The sequence below is a fragment of the Bufo bufo genome, chromosome 3, assembly GCF_905171765.1.
Source record: "Bufo bufo chromosome 3, aBufBuf1.1, whole genome shotgun sequence".
NCBI lineage: Eukaryota > Metazoa > Chordata > Amphibia > Anura > Bufonidae > Bufo > Bufo bufo.
The window spans coordinates 454,794,323-454,812,519 of NC_053391.1; the positions used below are offsets into that span (position 1 = coordinate 454,794,323).

Consider the following 18,197-nt stretch of genomic DNA (forward strand, 5'->3'; position numbering starts at 1 on the left):
AGATGAGCGAATTTCAAAATAAAAATATTTTTTTATTTTTTATTATTATTATTGTTTAAAAAGGCTATATTATGGTTGCAGAGAGCCTTTATAGTGGTGTAAAACACTGTGCCTTGCAGTAATATGCATAGGGAGTGTGCTGTGGTAGTGAAATAATACTGTGAGTCAGTAAGACATTTAGATGAAAGGCATCTCTCTTAGAATCACTGCATACTTCATTAGGGCAGTTACATGGCCAAAACTGAACTCAGCCTTACAGGTCAATGTTAGCGCCAGGGATAAAGAACTGTGCAGAGGCCCAAAATCCTACTATAGAATGAAAGAGCTCACTCCTTTTACACCAATTTACTGATTCCACATAGATGTCTACAGAACCTGTTCTATTAAACGCTTATACAAGTAGAGCCCCCCGACAGAGTGGAGAGAGTGTCAGTAGTAAATTTGTGTTGATGTCACTGATAATTTTGCCCTTCCTCTGATCCGTCAGAACAATAACCCCCAAAAAACAGATCCGGTCTGTGTAGCATACGCCTTCAGTCAGTCAGTCAGCATTTGGTCAGTAATCCATCAGTATTGCTAAAAGCAAAAAAAACAAAAAAAAAAAACAACAACAGGAGTGGATCGAAAACAGAGATGACTTGTGAATGGAATATTTCCATGTCTTGTTTTTGTACCCACTCCTGTTTTTGGCTATTAAATCATAAGCCAATTCTGATGCAAAATAGAGACCATGTCATGCAGGCCTTACAGCGGTTACATAGAAACTATCCGTTGTGAGTCTCATTTTCCTTTCCTTCTGACAGATCAGAAGAGTCAAATAAATTATGGTAGCCAAGCCGAAAGGCAAAATGGTGGCCGTCATGAAGAGGGGAGGGTGGGAACAGCATGAGAAGTCCACAGAGTGGCCCTATGACATAATGGCGAGGTGGAAGTAGTATGAGGATGCCACAGAGTGGCACAATGACAAGGTAGATGTGGCTGCAGCAGCATCAGGGGGAGGCCACAGGGTGGCACAATGACAGTGTGGAGGTGGCAGCAGCAGCATCAGGAGACCTTAGTGTTGAGGTGGCAGCAGCATCAGGAGGAGACCACAGAGTGACCCGTTGACAGTGGGGTGGTGGGTGGCAATACAAGAGCCAGCTGAAGATGGTGGGTGAAAGAAGGAGAACTTAGCATCAGATGTGTGGCATCAGGCAGGTGGCAGCATCAGAATAGTAGCTGAGGGAGGTAGCCAGAAGAAACATTTTGGGTGGACAGGAAAGTTCTTTTTGGGGTAAACTATAGCCCCCGCCGCACTAAACACCTGCTCTGATGCCACACTACTGGCAGGACAGCTTTTCCAGGGCAAACTCAGCCAGTTGCATCCACAAATAGAGTGTGGCTGCCCAATAGTCCAGCAGATCTTCAATGTAGGGTGGCAGGGTGCTGTCCAAGTATGCCACCACCTACTGGTTCAGGTCCTGCTCCAGGTCTAGCTGCTGCTACTGGTGAGTAGTTTCTTCACTAGGCGGGTGAAGAAAGCTGCTTATTAGTGACTCGACTCAAATTACTGCTGATGGAGCTGGAACTGCTACTACCCCCCCCCCCACCCTGCCACAGCAGCCATGGCAGAGGAATGTGAGCGCAGAGGGACCCCCCGGTCAAACCAGCGAGAGGATGGACGATGGCACAGATAGGAAGCAGCCAACTGACTACATAGGATGTCTCTACAGTAGTTCAGTTTGTCCTCCCTCTCAACGGGTGTAAAAAAGGCCCCCCATTCTGGACCAGTAGCAAGGGTCCAACAAGGTGGAGAGCCAAAAATCATCCCTCTGCTGAATGGTGACAATTCGGCTGTTACTACGGAAGTGAGCACGCATAGGGCCATTTGTGCAAGTGACTCGGAGGGACTCCCTGCATCCATCTCCACTGCATACTGCCACGGTCTGTCTGGGTCCTCTGCCTAGTCTTCCTCATCGCTCTGTAGCTCCTCTGGCTGCTCCCGCTCCTCCTCTCCTGTCACCTGTGCATAAAAACCACCCATTTTGCTACACATTGCTTGTGCTCCAATATCCTCCTTCTCCAGTTCAGCCCCCACAGAGTTCATGTGGCCGTGGGATCTAGGCACCACGTCTCCAGTCTTCTGACCAGCCAGATTTACCAGCATTCCAGGATATGAAGCAGTGGAATGACGTTCATTCCGTAGTCCTGACGACTGACAAATAACATGGCCTCCTCAATGGGCTTGAGCAAACAGCAGGTGTCACGAATGAGCTGCCACTGGCTGACATTGAAGTTACACAGGGGAGTACTCCTGTCCACTTGGATCATAAAGAAATGGTTTATGGCCTCTGTTCGTATAGTCTGTCCAACATATGGAGGGTGGAATTCCAACGGGTGGAAACGTCGCATATCAGCCTATGTTGTTCCTATTACTCAGGCTGTGAACTCCCCTACTGAACCCTGTTCTGCTTCAATACTGTGGAATGATTCCTCCCTATCCTTTCCCTGAACTTCTATGCAGCAAAATAAAAGTTTTGAAGTCTTTCCTAGCACTGTCCCTAGTGCCTTCTGACGTCTCTCCCTGCACTAAGTAGACTGGAAAATGGCTGAATCCAAGATGGCTGAGGCTATTTATAGGGCTGTGACATCAAAGGGCTGGCTGTTGATTGGCTGCATGCATGGCATTGTGGGTGATCCCTCGTTCCCAGAATTCCTTGCTAACACGTGCAGCAGGCATTTTAGGAAAATATTTGATTCGTTACCACTTATCGTGAGGAGATTCTGATTCGGTCTGAATTGAATTTTTCCTGAAATTTGGATCGAATTCCACTTCGTCAACTTTGATTCGCTCATGTCTAATTAGGACCACTAGAAACTATCCCTATGAAAGTAAAGACAGACTTATAGCTGAATGCCTACAGTTGCACAAATCTGCCACAGAGAGAAACCCCAATTGCACTGAAAAGAGCAATCTATTCTGCTTAGTTTTATGATCAGTGTAAAATCTGTGGAAATCTCTCACAAGAGAAAACACAGGCACATCAACATATAAATTTGAAAATTTTCCCAGTGTTTCTGCTGATACCACAAACGTATTATAAACAGAGTCTTAAACCTGCTTCTTGATGTTACAATCTCATAATTCCAGCAAGTGGAAGTGAGGGCTCAATGGTAATATTTCTGATATCCTCTACACAAGGTTGTAGCAAGTATCCATGGGGCCCCACTCCACCATGACCAGTTTCAGTGGCAGGTTCACAACATGAGATGCTTAGGATTATGTTGGTTTCACCAATACACAGATATAATGCACACAGTGATGTCACAATAGTGGTATAATGTGCATAGTGAAGTTACAGCACAGACATAATCTTCACAATAATGTCACAGAACAGTAATAAGGCTCACAGTGATATCAGAATAGTATGATAATATGCACCCTTATAGAGGTCGCAATAACACCTGTACAAGAGTCAGACGCCTGCACAGGCTCTTTTACTCTTTGAAAAAAGACTGATTCATATTAATATGCATAAGTTTTCACTGCACATGATCAGCGCACTTCGTGCTATGTAGGCTGTGGCAGAGAACTTCCTGTATGTGGCCAGCAGAGGGAGCAGTGTGGCGGGAGTTGGGATGTTTAGCACGTATTTCCAGGCTACACACGTAGCGACTTCCTGCAAGCTGTGCTGCGGCCGGTCCCCATGTACAAGTACATAAACCTCTGGTATGTTCTCTGCCTGTAATCACCTGCATGTTCTCAGCTGATTTATATTGGAAGTTAAGAGATGACTCCAGATACAAGTGAGTGAGCTGAGCTGTCACTCATCCTTATTATGACCACATGCAATGTTATATAGGGAGTTTGCAGGCCATTTTGTGTGCACATTGGACATATTTGCCTGTTCTAGTGAGGCAACTTAAAGGGGGCCTTCAAACAGATTGTGTATCACTAGAGCTTAATTATAGTATCTTGTTAACTGTGGGGGTTTGACTGGTAAAACCCTGACAAGTCACAAGAAAACGGGGCTGTGGTGCAGCGCTGCGAATCCTTCAAAGTTTTGCCACTCTGCGCATTTTGTCTAATACTGAACCCCTCAGAGCGCAGTGGCCTGCTTCATCATCATTTGTAGGGTACCAATGATTGAACCCCATTGATTTAGCATTTTATTTATATAGCGCTTATATATTCCTCAGCGCTGGGTTCTCAATTTTTTTTTGTGTGTGTGTGGGGGAACTGGAGTATCCGGAGGAAACCCACAGAAATACGTGGGTAATATCATGCGTGCAGACTCTCCTGCCATGTCCGAGAGGTTGCCTGAAACAGTGAAGGCCTCCCAGATTCACTGATAATTTGGCAAATCTCCAAGTGGCAGGAAAGTTTGCCAGCACCTCCTAGTGAGCTTGTAATGGTTCCCTGCATAAATAGCATACTCTTAACGTTATGTAGGCATACGTATTACATATATGAATTACTGCAACTTTTGTACTCTTCCTTGGCCAGAAATACTCCTCAAACATGCTAAGGGGAGTATTTTTTACTCTTCTACAAAAAATGTAGTGGGACCTCTGCACTACAGAAATGTGCCACCGAAAACCTGCACCATTATTTGCAGTACTACATTTGCAGTATTTTGTTATTTTCCTATTGCCCCCGGTCCCTCGCTGTTAGCTTTTATAACTGCACTGAAATACACAGTCTGGACTGTTATGATGCGCTAACATAATGGAAAGGACTGAGGCGCATGCACGGCAGTCTTGACAATGTATTTTGGTACAACTTTATATGCAGACATTGGGTTAATTGGAGACAGTAGAAAACATTCAAAATAAGGATCTGTACTTGAAAGATTTTTTTAATGAGATAATCTTTAAGATTTACTGTAAAACATAAAAATACAAATATAACCCAACTCCCAGACCTCTCCACTGAAGTTTTAAAAGAAAATATGCGTACCTCTTGTAATATAGAAAGGAATATATAAAGATAAAGTTTGCTATAACCAAAAAAAAAATATTAATAAATAATCTTAATGTCTACTCTATCACAACAGCTATTTAGGCTGACAGACCAGGTAGCAAAAATCTGTAAATGAGAAATTAATCATTTTTAGATATTATTACCAAGTGCATTGATTAATTCTATTTCATATCAGCCTGTTAGCAGCCATACCAGGGGTATTTAATTATGGAGCCCGCAATTTTTTAAATTTAACACAAGCCTCTTTTTATATATTATGCTCTCAAACGTTAACAAGGTATTTTAGTTCATCTATGAACTTCATAGTCTACTAACAGCTACAGTATTTTATGATGCGTGTCTAACAGTAAATCTACTACCAGTCCCAAAACACAAACTTCAGGATCTTGCTGGAAATTAACCGAATATACTACATTAATAACCTTTGTCCCAAGAAGTAGAAAGTAGAAAGATAATTACAACCCCAGAGCAGGTGGAGAAGATATGCCATTTCTCATTGAGAACACTTAGCATCTAGTCTACATCTTATACGATGTAGAAGAACAGGAGTTTTATATACCCTTTGAAGAATATAGGATTGTGAAAGTCTATGTACCACAGGATAAAGTAGGAAATTATTTTGCATATTGGACCACTGATCTTCTGAAATATTCCTTAGGTCTTTCTCTTATTTATGCATCCTTATCAAAGGATGTTTCTCCAAAAAAAAAAGCGCTCCATATATGGTAGAAATGAATTCTGAAGTTCGTGTAGCAGATACTTCAGAGACAGTTATCTTAAGGGACTTTCTTTTGAGTATCAAGTGTATTTCTCGGCTGAATATGTTGGTAGAAACAGCTGTGTCCTAGAGAAAATTATTCTTGTAGCTGCAGAGAGTTAAAATTATCTTCAGAAAGGACTTAAATTGAATTATTCCTTGTCATTTCTAAAGGCTAAAACCTTGGCTGAAATGAGAAATCCTTCACCATCCTAAAAATAGGGAAGGGTTGGCCTTAACCAAAACCCTGGTTGTATTATTTAGCAGCTCAAGGGCCTTGTTAATACTCATGGTCATAATGCTGTCCCCAATGGGGCTCACATCTAAATTCCCTATTAGTATGTCTTTGGAGTATGGAAGGAAACAGGAGTACCCAGCGAAAACCCACACAAACACAGGGAGAACATACAAACTTCATGCAGATGTTAATCTCCGTTAGATTTGAACCTAGAATCCCAACATACTCAAACTAAGAAACTGTCCTCAGATATTTTAATATACTACCTGACAGAATGATATTCTAATATCATTTGAAGCATTTTAATAAGAAAATGACTAAACCAACTACAGTAAAATTAATGTACAAAATATGGTATTTGATTAAGTAATTTAGGGCAGATGGGACAATTGCCAAATACCATAAAGTAGCAATGTAAATATTTACAAAAAAAATTATAGAAACAGATTGACATTTTTAAATTTTACAATCTTACTTTAGTGTAATCTTTATAATGCAGACTGACAATTAAAATGAGTGATGAGCAGATCAAAGAGTGATACATGTGGTAAGGTTCAGTGAAAAGCAAGATAAAAAAAAAAAAAAGAAAACTGACATTTCAGGAAGAGTTCCATATCGGAAACCGCTTTCAAACCCATGTGGCAATACAGCACAAGCAGCATATTCTTGGAGAGGACATGGCCTATACACTGTAGTTCCAATTTTAGTTAAGTGGTGGAAAGCTAAAAATATATAGGCTTGCAGAATACACTGTGCTCTTTAGATCGTTACTTCGTAGACTGCAATATGTGTGTGACGCATGCTTAAGTGCAAGCCTTTTGAGAAGCAGTGTAATTTACCGAGTCTTCCATTGCCCATCATTTCCATATTAGACATATTTAGTATCTAAAGAGATATATATATATATATATATATTTATATATTACACACACATACACACACACACACTAGCGCTGCCATCGTAAACACTTCTCCCAAAATGGCAAGTTCCATCGCTGATGGGTTTGTGAGGGTTAACTGCCAATACCCTTAGTTTTGCTAAAGGCTAATAATGAAAAGACGCCGAACCCATGCTGACTGACAGAATAGAACAAATGTACATAAAACGCAACCAGTACTTGCCGTCAGTGATGTCAAGTGGATTGCGTCCAAGTTACTTTCACTTTCACTCTCGTTTTGAGATATAGCGCTGTCTTCAGCTGCCTCCTTCGTGCGCACAAGAGGAAGCCATGCTGTGGTTTTCCAGGAGAACGAACCTTCAGTGTAACATCTACGTCTACGGATGCCTCCTGAGTACACACTTCTTTCAACGCGTTTCGGAATACTCTGATTCCTTCATCAGGGAGGTGTGTGGTTCTTACTACCTGAGGTTTTATAGGCATCCAACTTCATGGTAACCAGTCCATTCAAAAGGGAGACTGATAAGCTCTCTTTCTCTCACCTTAGGTCTAAAATATCCCTTCCTGTGTGGTAGTAAAATATATACACTCACCTAAAGAATTATTAGGACCACCATACTAATACGGTGTTAGACCCCCTTTTGCCTTCAGAACTGCCTTAATTCTACGTGGCATTGATTCAACAAGGTGCTGATAGCATTCTTTAGAAAGGTTGGCCCATATGGATAGGATAGCATCTTGCAGTTGATGGAGATTTGAGGGATGCACATCCAAGGCACAAAGCTCCCGTTCCACCACATCCCAAAGATGCTCTATTGGGTTGAGATCTGGTGACTGTGGGGGCCATTTTAGTACAGTGAACTCATTGTCATGTTCAAGAAACCAATTTGAAATGATTCGAGCTTTGTGACATGGTGCATTATCCTGCCGGAAGTAGCCATCAGAGGATGGATACATGTTCTCATTTTGTTTACGCCAAATTCGGACTCTACCATTTGAATGTCTCAACAGAAATTGAGACTCATCAGACCAGGCAACATTTTTCCAGTCTTCAACAGTCCAATTTTGGTGAGCTCGTGCAAATTGTAGCCTCTTTTTCCTATTTGTAGTGGAGATGAGTGGTACCCGGTGGGGTCTTCTGCTGTTGTAGCCCATCCGCCTCAAGGTTGTGCGTGTTGTGGCTTCACAAATGCTTTGCTGCATACCTCGGTTGTAACGAGTGGTTATTTCAGTCAACATTGCTCTTCTATTAGCTTGAATCAGTCGGCCCATTCTCCTCTGACCTCTAGCATCCACAAGGCATTTTTGCCCACAGGACTGCCGCATACTGGATGTTTTTCCCTTTTCACACCATTCTTTGTAAACCCTAGAAATGGTTGTGTGTGAAAATCCCAGTAACTGAGCAGATTGTGAAATACTCAGACCGGCCCGTCTGGCACAAACAACCATGCCACGCTCAAAATTGCTTAAATCACCTTTCTGTCCCATTCTGATATTCAGTTTGGAGTTCAGGAGATTGTCTTGACCAGGACCACACCCCTAAATGCATTGAAGCAACTGCCATGTGATTGGTTGACTAGATAATTGCATTAATGAGAAAAAGAACAGGTGTTCCTAATAATTCTTTAGGCGAGTGTATATACTTCTCTATTTACAAAAAAGCAAATAGCTCTATTTCCTGATTCAGCCCCCCAGGTGCGAGACTGTTTAGGTTGTAAATCCATTTGCTCTAATCTCTGGACATAAGTTTAATGTAATCCCCCCCCCCCCCCCCCTCTTGGATCCAGTTTTATTTGTTCAATGCCCCCAAAAAACCCTCCAGTGGGTGACCAAATTTTTTATTTATATTCCTTGTGTTCACTGTATGTGATTTTTAAGGGTCCTTTCGTTCTTCCCATATATAATTTTTTACAAGGGCATTTAATATAATAAATAACCCCACTTGAATGACATGTGAGGTGGCTCTTAATTTTATAGGTTTTCTGTCCAGTATAGAGCTTAATAATGGGCTTGCTACCTTTCAAAAGCTGGCAAATCTTGCACATTTTGCAGGGGAAAAAAAAATATAAACCTTTCGTTTCTTGGCTACATTGGTTTCCACACATAATTGTCTTTATTTTAACAGAGGGAGCAATGAGATTACCCATGTTTTTTGCTTTCCTAAAAATGAAACTAGGGTGTTGGGATAATTTTTCCCCTATGATCTTGTCTTGCTTCAAAATGTCCCAATGGCGTTTTACAATATTTTTTTCGTTATTATGTTGGGTGATTATGGGGACTTTGAAGTCTATTTCCTCCTCTTCTTTATCTTTCTAACCTTCTGTAAAAGGGTATTTCTCTCAACTTGCTTTATTCCTTGTTTTATTTTTTCTAATTAATTTATTTTATATCCTTTTTCTTCAAATTTCATATGAAGATTGCTTGCCTCCTTTTCAAATTGTTCCACTGTTGTACAGTTTCTCCTCAGTCTAATGTATTGGCTCCGGGGGATATTTGTAAGCCATATAGGTAAATGGCAAATGTCCAGTGAAATAAAGCTATTGCTGTCTGTTGGTTTAGAGTATGAAACCAATAAGGCGCTTCTCTGCAAGGCAAGTTAAGTGAATAAATAAGCTAGGAGGCGGCGGGGAGGGGGATCTGTGGATGACACCGTTATGGATGATCTGTGGATGACACCGTTATGGATGATCTGTGGATGACACTGTTAGGGATGATCTGTGGGGTTGCCCAGACAGCTAGGCCCTTCACTGTAGTTATTAACCCAATTCAGCAGCCCCACATTCACTGAAGGGGGGACTGCTGAAAGGGGCTAACTACTGTGAAGGCCCCCCCCCCCCCCGTGGTGATGAGGGCGTGGCTTCATGGGGTGGGGGCATGGCTTCACATGGGCTCGTGCCCCGGATCTCTTCAGACTCTAGCAACGCCCCTGGTGTGAACTATAGATAAATAATTTTTATTTATATATCAATTAAGAATTCTCCGCAATCCACTTCACATTACAGACGGCAAGTACTGGTTGTGTTTTATGTACATTTATTCTATTCTATCAGAGTCAGTGCGGGTTCGGCGTCTTTATTAACAACACATTTAGTATCTATTCCTATAGAGTGCTATTCCATGACATTTTTCTCTGCATAAGAATTTACTAATGGACTGTACAAAACAGAACAGCTTGTTGAACCATTTCTGATAATTTGCCTCATCTGTCAATTTTATGTAAATGACTCCCATTCATTTTCAGAGCATCTGCCAATGGCGGTGTGTTACAATAACCATTTATAGAAATACTAAATCATGGTTATGTAACTTTGCACAATGGGGAATTTTACTAAAAAGATTTGTTCCCATACTGTAATACACTGCTCAAAAAAATAAAGGGAACACAAAAATAACATCCTAAATCTGAGTTAATTAAATATTCTTCTGAAATACTTTGTTCTTTACATAGTTGAATGTGCCGACAACAAAATCACAAAAATTAAAAATGGAAATCAAATTTTTCAACCCATGGAGGTCTGGATTTGGAGTCACACTCAAAATTAAAGTGGAAAAACACTTTATTGTAACGTCCTTAAAACAAGTCAAAATGAGGCTCAGTAGTGTGTGTGGCCTCCACGTGCCTGTATGACCTCCCTACAACACCTGTGCATGCTCCTGATGAGGTGGCGGACGGTCTCCTGAGGGATCTCCTCCCAGACCTGGACTAAAGCATCTGCCAACTCCTGGACAGTGTGTGGTGCAACGTGACGTTGGTGGATAGAGCGAGACATGATGTCCCAGATGTGCTCAATTGGATTCAGGTCTGGGGAACGGGCAGGCCAGTCCATAGCATCAATGCCTTCGTCTTGCAGGAACTGCTGACACACTCCAGCCACATGAGGTCTAGCATTGTCTTGCATTAGGAGGAACCCAGGGCCAACCGCACCAGCATATGGTCTCACAAGGGGTCTGAGGATCTCATCTCGGTACCTAATGGCAGTCAGGCTACCTCTGGCGAGCATATGGAGGGCTTTGCGGCCCTCCAAAGAAATGCCACCCCACATCATTACTGACCCAATGCCAAACCGGTCATGCTGGAGGATGTTGCAGGCAGCAGAACGTTCTCCACGGCGTCTCAAGACTCTGTCACATGTGCTCAGTGTGAACCTGCTTTCATCTGTGAAGAGCACAGGGCGCTAGAGGCGAATTTGCCAATCTTGGTGTTCTCTGGCAAATGCCAAACGTCCTGCACGGTGTTGGGCTGTAAGCACAACCCCCACCTGTGGACGTCGGGCCCTCATATCACCCTCATGGAGTCTGTTTCTGACCGTTTGAGCAGACACATGCACATTTGTGGCCTGCTGGAGGTCATTTTGCAGGGCTCTGGCAGTGCTCCTCCTGTTCCTCCTTGCACAAAGGCGGCTGTAGCGGTCCTGCTGCTGGGTTGTTGCCCTCCTACGGCCTCCTCCACGTCTCCTGATGTACTGGCCTGTCTCCTGGTAGAGCCTCCATGCTCTGGACACTACGCTGACAGACACAGCAAACCTTCTTGCCACAGCTCGCATTGATGTGCCATCCTGGATAAGCTGCACTACCTGAGCCACTTGTGTGGGTTTTTTTAACCCCAGAAAGGTATATCAGACTCAGTCTCATGCTACCACTAGAGTGAAAGCACCGCCAGCATTCAAAAGTGACTAAAACATCAGCCAGGAAGCATAGGAACTGAGAAGTGGTCTGTGGTAACCACCTGCAGAGCCACTCCTTTATTGTGGGTGTCTTGCTAATTGCCTATAATTTCCACCTGTTGTCTATCCCATTTGCACAACAGCATGTGAAATTGATTGTCACTCAGTGCTGCTTCCTAAGTGGACAGTTTGATTTCACAGAAGTGTGATTGACTTGGAGTTACATTGTGTTGTTTAAGTATTCCCTTTATTTTTATGAGCAGTGTATTTTGGAGGAGAAAAATATCACTGTTCAAATAGCCTATGTACAGTACATTTTGCAGTTCTCAGCTGTGTCACTTACCATATATTCCCCATTCAACATATTTAGTAACAGATTAAAACATTTTATTTATTGAAGGCAATCAACTATTTGGTTGCATCTCCGAAGAAAACGTACTTCTTTCTGCCCTTGCTGTTTTGCAATTACAACTCTATGCAAGGAGGAACAATTACATACATTTGAAAACAAGTAGAGACTAAAGGTTTCCAATTAACAAAGTTTAATGTTGGAATTAATTTGCCTCCTAGATGAGAATTCCATTTTATTTCTAAATTATGAAATCATTCATGAAAGTTGAAATTAATGTTGTTTAGGGAGAATAGTAACATATAGGCATACTTTGTAATTCATGTATAAATCTGGTATTTTAACAATCACACCATTCACAAAAGGTTAAAAAATAGACAAGAAAATACAAGATTGTTTCTACAATGGACCCTAAAGTTATAATAGTACCATATTTTTCAGACTGTAAGATGCACCTAGGATTTGGAAGAGGAAAATAAGAAAAAATATTTTCCAGACTTCAGAGCACCCCCCCCCCCCCCAAATCAAACTCCTATTCTTCATCAGACCTCAGATCAGATATCAAAAATTACACCCCCAACCTCAATCAGCCTCACATCAGACCCCCCCCTCTGACTTCCATCAGCCTCCCATCAGACCCCTCAGCCTCTATCACCCTCTAATCAGACTCACCCAGCCTTCACCAGCCCATATCAGACCCTCTAATAGCCTCTGATTAGACACCCAATAAGCCTCAGATCTGACCCCCCCAGCCCCAAACAGCCTCAGATTGGAAATCCCCAGCACACATCAGACCCCATCAGCCTCTGATCGCACCCCCAGCCCCATTTAACCTCAGATGGGTCCCCCAAGCATCAATCAGCAGAGACATCAGTTAGCACAGACCCCCACCAGCCTCAGATCAGCCCCCATCAGACTTGTACATTATCAGGCCCAGAACACACCTCCCAGCCTCAGATCGGACCCCGTCAGACGTTACAAAAAAAATTATTAAATAAACTTACCTCACTTGCTCTGGCCAGTGCCACAGAACCAGGACAAACCGCCCCATCACTTCTTCCAGGTCCCACTGTGTACTGTGATCTGATGGCGCACAGTGTCAGGTCATAGTGTGCGCCTACTGTATGTGCACTGCATTCTGATGCTGTTCGCGGTCAGGACACAGTGGGACCCGAAAGAATACCAGGAAAGGCAAGTACAGCCAGTGTAGTGTTGCCCTCACCTCCCCATGCCTCCTGTATGCTAATGACCACTTCCATAATGGAAACGGTCATTAGCATTTGGACTATAAAGACACACTGACACTTTCCCCTATTTTTGGGGGTGCATCATATTCTGAAAAATACAGTCATTGTAATGCCATCATAATTATAAGGAAATCAGTAATTTGCTCCAAAGCCTCAAAACGTCAACAAAAACAAGTTAAAAGTATTTAACCTCTTCAGGACTGGGCCATTTTCTTTTTTAAAACCAATAAAAGATATATGGATCTATAAGTATCAAATCACAACTCAAGCAACAAAGTTTTATACAAAATCACAGATCTTTTTATTGGTACAAAATTAGAGTTGTGACCACTGGCCACACAGACATTTAAGAACACTTAAAATGCCATACAGACCGCAGATATGTGGTAGTTACAATGATAATGCGTAAAGTGCAAGTGCTAAAAAACTTTACAGCCAAGAGATTGGTCAGTGCCAAACACCAAGTTAGGTCTTGTCTATACTATATAGCAAACGGTAAATATTGGACCATAAACTAAAAGGACCTATTACTTACATCAGTGACTCTAAACAAATAATGACATGAATGAGAAAGCATACTGACCACAATCTCTACCACGGCACTGACAGTCTGTGCCCCGACGCGCGTTTCGCCGTCAGCTTTTTCAAGGGGAAACGCGCGTCGGGGCACAGACTGTCAGTGCCGTGGTAGAGATTGTGGTCAGTATGCTTTCTCATTCATGTCATTATTTGTTTAGAGTCACTGATGTAAGTAATAGGTCCTTTTAGTTTATGGTCCAATATTTACCGTTTGCTATATAGTATAGACAAGACCTAACTTGGTGTTTGGCACTGACCAATCTCTTGGCTGTAAAGTTTTTTAGCACTTGCACTTTACGCATTATCATTGTAACTACCACATATCTGCGGTCTGTATGGCATTTTAAGTGTTCTTAAATGTCTGTGTGGCCAGTGGTCACAACTCTAATTTTGTACCAATAAAAAGATCTGTGATTTTGTATAAAACTTTGTTGCTTGAGTTGTGATTTGATACTTATAGATCCATATATCTTTTATTGGTTTTGTAATGAATGATTGTGGATCATTTACTTATTTGAAATAAGGAAACAGTGTTGGTTTATCTATCCATTTTCTTTTTTAGTTTGTTTTCATTTTGTAATCCAAGCCTTCCCAGAGCAATAACTATTTTTCCATCCTCAAAGTCGTATGAGGACTTGCTTTTTGTACGACAAGTTGTACTTTCTAGTGGCAACATTTGTGGTTGCATACAATGAAATGGAAAGAGGGAAAATTTTTAATGGTTTGGTATTAAAAAACAAACAAAACAATTCAGTCAGTTTTATGGGTTTTGTTTTTACAGGGTTTCCTATGCAGTAAAATTAATTAAATTCAAAAATTTTGTTTAATTCCCCGGGTCAGTACAATTACAACAATACCACATATGTATACTTTTCTTCTGTTTTAATACTGAAAAATATAAAACACTAGAAAATAAAAGATTTTCTTTGCATTGCCATATTGTGACCCCATGAACTTCATTTTTATGTGAGGGCTCATTTTTTTGCAGGACGATCAGTAGTTTTATGGATACCATTTTGGAGTATTGACAACTTATCACCTTTTAGTCAATTTTTGGGGAGAAGGTTAACCAGCTCCCGACCGCTTAACGCAGGGATGCGTCCTGCGGGTGGCCGAGTTATTCCTCCTTGACGCATCGGCGCATCATCTCACGAGACGCGAGATTTCCTGTGAACGCACGCACACAGGAGCGCGTGTTCACAGGATCGCAAGGTAAACGAGTTGATCTACAGCCTGCCAGCGGCGATCATACGCTGGCAGGCTGTAGATCCAATTTTTTTAACCCCAGAAAGGTATATCAGACGATGTTTTGTTAACAGCGTCTGATATACCTGCTACCTGGTCCTCTGGTGGTCCCTTTTGCTTGGATCGACCACCAGAGGACACAGGCATCTCTGGAAGTAGCACCAAGCACCACACTACACTACACCCCCCCTGTCACTCATTAACCCCTTATAAACCCCTGATCACCCCATATAGACTCCCTGATCACCCCCGTCATTGATCACCGCCCTGTAAGGCTCCATTCAGACATCCGTATGTGTTTTGCGTATCCGCAAAACACGGACACCGGCAATGTGCTTTCCGCATTTTGCGGATTCGCACATTGCCAGAACTATATAGAAAATGCCTTTTCTTGTCCACAATTGCGGACAAGAATAGGACATGTTCTATATTTTTGCGGAACTGAAGTGCAGACCCGGAAATGCAGATCCACAATTCCGGATCCGAGCGGGACAAAGTCTGTCCCCATAGAAATGCATGGGTCCGCAATTCCGTTCCGCAAAATGCGGAACAGAATTGCGGACGTGTGAATGGGGCCTAAGGGTCCCTTATCACCGCCAGTTAGCGCCCACCGCACCGCAGTCACTGATTAGTCGCTGATTAGCGTCATCGCTGTCGCTAATCAGCACTAGTACTATATAGTATCTGTAAGTGATCTGATTGCGATTAGTCTTTATCTATATCAGTACATTAGGGTCACCTTAGGCGCTACAAAAAACGCAGTGTTCGCCCGATCTTGTGTGCACAATTGCGTCCAGTCTGCCCCACGGCAGTGACAAATGTTTTTTTTTCTGATCACTGAAAAAACACCGTAAAATCGCTGCGGCGCTATAAAGATCACTTTTGAGCTTTTTGGATCTTTATTAGCGATCGCAGCTTTTTTTTTTTTTGCACATTTTTTGACAGATTTTTTTCATCCACATTGATCGATGCGAATGAAGAAATCTGTGCCGTTCATTCTTTCTTTCAGCCCAGAGGCTGAACGAAAAAAAAAAATCTCATTACCCGTATGCTCAATATAAGGCCTCATGCACAAGACCGTGCCGTTTTTTGCGGTCCGCAAACCGCGGATGCGCAAAAAACGGAAGGCACCCGTGTTGACTTCCGCAGTTTGCGGAACGGAACGGGCTCCGGCAATATAAATGCCTATTATTGTCCGCAAAGTGCAGACAAGAATAGGACATGTTATATATTTTTTTGCGGGGCCGCGGAACAGAGCCACGGATGCGGACAGCACACAGAGTGCTGTCCGCATCTTTTGCGGCCCCATTGAAATGGCTCGGATGCGGACCCAAACAACGGTCGTGTGCATGAGGCCTAAGGAGAATAGCAGAAACTCCTAATGCTGGCCATACATGTAAGGATTGCGGAGACCCTCAAATGCCAGGGCAGTACAAACACCCCACAAATGACCCCATTTTGGAATGAAGACACCCCAAGGTATTTGCTGAGGGGCATATTGAGTCCATGAAAGATTGAACTTTTTGTCACAAGTTAGCGGAATGGAAGACTGTGAGAAAAAAATAAATAAATAAATAAATAATCAATTTCCGCTAACTTGTGCCAGAAAAAAAAAATATATAATCTTTTATGAACTCGCCATGCCCCTCACAGAATACCCTGGGGTGTCTTCTTTCCAAAATGGGGTCACTTGTGGGGTATTTTAGGGCCCCAAAAATGCCAGGGCAGTATAAGCGTGAGAAGAAGTCTGGAATCCAAATGCCTAAAAATCCCCTCCTAAAAAGGTACTCTTTGGACTTTCGGCCCCTTTGCGCAACTTGGCTGCAAAAAAGTGTCACATATGTGGTTTCGCCATACTCAGGAGAAGGGCAATGTGTTTTGGGGTGTCTTTTTAGATATACCCATGCTAGGTGAGAGAAATATCTCTGTAAAATGACAACTTTGTATAAAAAAAAAAATGGGAAAAGTTGTCTTTTACAGAGATATTTCTCTAACCCAGCATGGGTATATGTAAAAATACACCCCAAAACACATTGCCCTACTTCTCCTGAGTACGGCGATACCACATGTGACACTTTTTTGCAGCCTAGGTGCGCAAAGGGGCCCAAATTCCAATGAGTACCTTTACGATTTCACAGGGCATTTTTTACGCATTTGGATTCCAAACTACTTCTCACGCTTTAGGTCCCCTAAAATGCCAGGGCAGTATAAATATCCCACAAGTGACCCCATTTTGGAAACAAGACACCCCAAGGTATTTCGTGAGGGGCATGGAGAGTTCACATAAAATTTTATTTTTTGTCACAAGTTAGTGGAATATGAGACTTTGTAAGAAAAAAAAAAAATCATCATTTTCCGCTAACTTGTGACAAAAAATAAAAAACTTCCATGAACTCACTATGCCCATCAGCGAATACCTTAGGGTGTCTACTTTCCGAAATGGGGTAATTTGTGCGGCGTTTCTACTGTCTGGGCATTGTAGAACCTCAGGAAACATGACAGGTGCTCAGAAAGTCAAAGTGCGTAAATTAATTTTTTTGCACCATAGTTTGTAAACGCTATAACTTTTACCCAAAGCAATAAATATACACTTATTGCATTTTTTTTTTATCAAAGACATGTAGAACAATAAATTTTGAGAAAAATTTATATAGAAATGTGAAGTGAAAAATGTAATTTTTTGGCAAAAATTTCGGTCAATTTTGATTAATATCAAAAAAAGTAAAAAAGTCAGCAGCAATGAAATACCACCAAATGAAAGCTCTATTAGTAAGAAGAAAAGGAGATAAAATTCATTTGGGTGATAAGTTGTATGACCGAGCAATAAACCGTGAAAGTAGTGTAGTGCAGAATTGTAAAAAGTGGTCTGGTCATTAAGGGGGTTTAAGCTAGGGGAGCTAAGGTGGTTAATTGACAAAAAAATATATATATATTTTTAGTGATTTCGATGTTTTACATCATTCCCCGTATGTGATCTATACATTTATTTTTTTTCACCACTGCATCAGCATTGGAGTCTTTGCGAATTTCACCGAGTTTCTATGGAGCCCTGCCATGGGCAGTGTCTTCATAGAAACATAGCTGTGGCAGCCTTGGATAGTAACATAGTACATAAGGCCGAAAAAATACATTTCTTCATCTAGTTCGGCCTGTCATCCTGCAAGTTGATCCAGAGGAAGGCAAAGAAAAAAAACTGAGGTAGAATCCAATTTTCCCCACTTTAGGGGAATAAAAAATTCCTTCCCGACTCCAATCA

At 41.9% G+C, this 18,197-nt stretch overlaps 1 protein-coding gene across 1 annotated transcript in view; it reads right to left on the minus strand.

Moving 5' to 3' along the window:
• OCA2 (OCA2 melanosomal transmembrane protein) overlaps window positions 1–18,197 on the minus strand; it is a 483,235-nt gene that overhangs the window by 296,536 nt on the left and 168,502 nt on the right. The gene's annotated exons all lie outside the window — the stretch shown is intronic.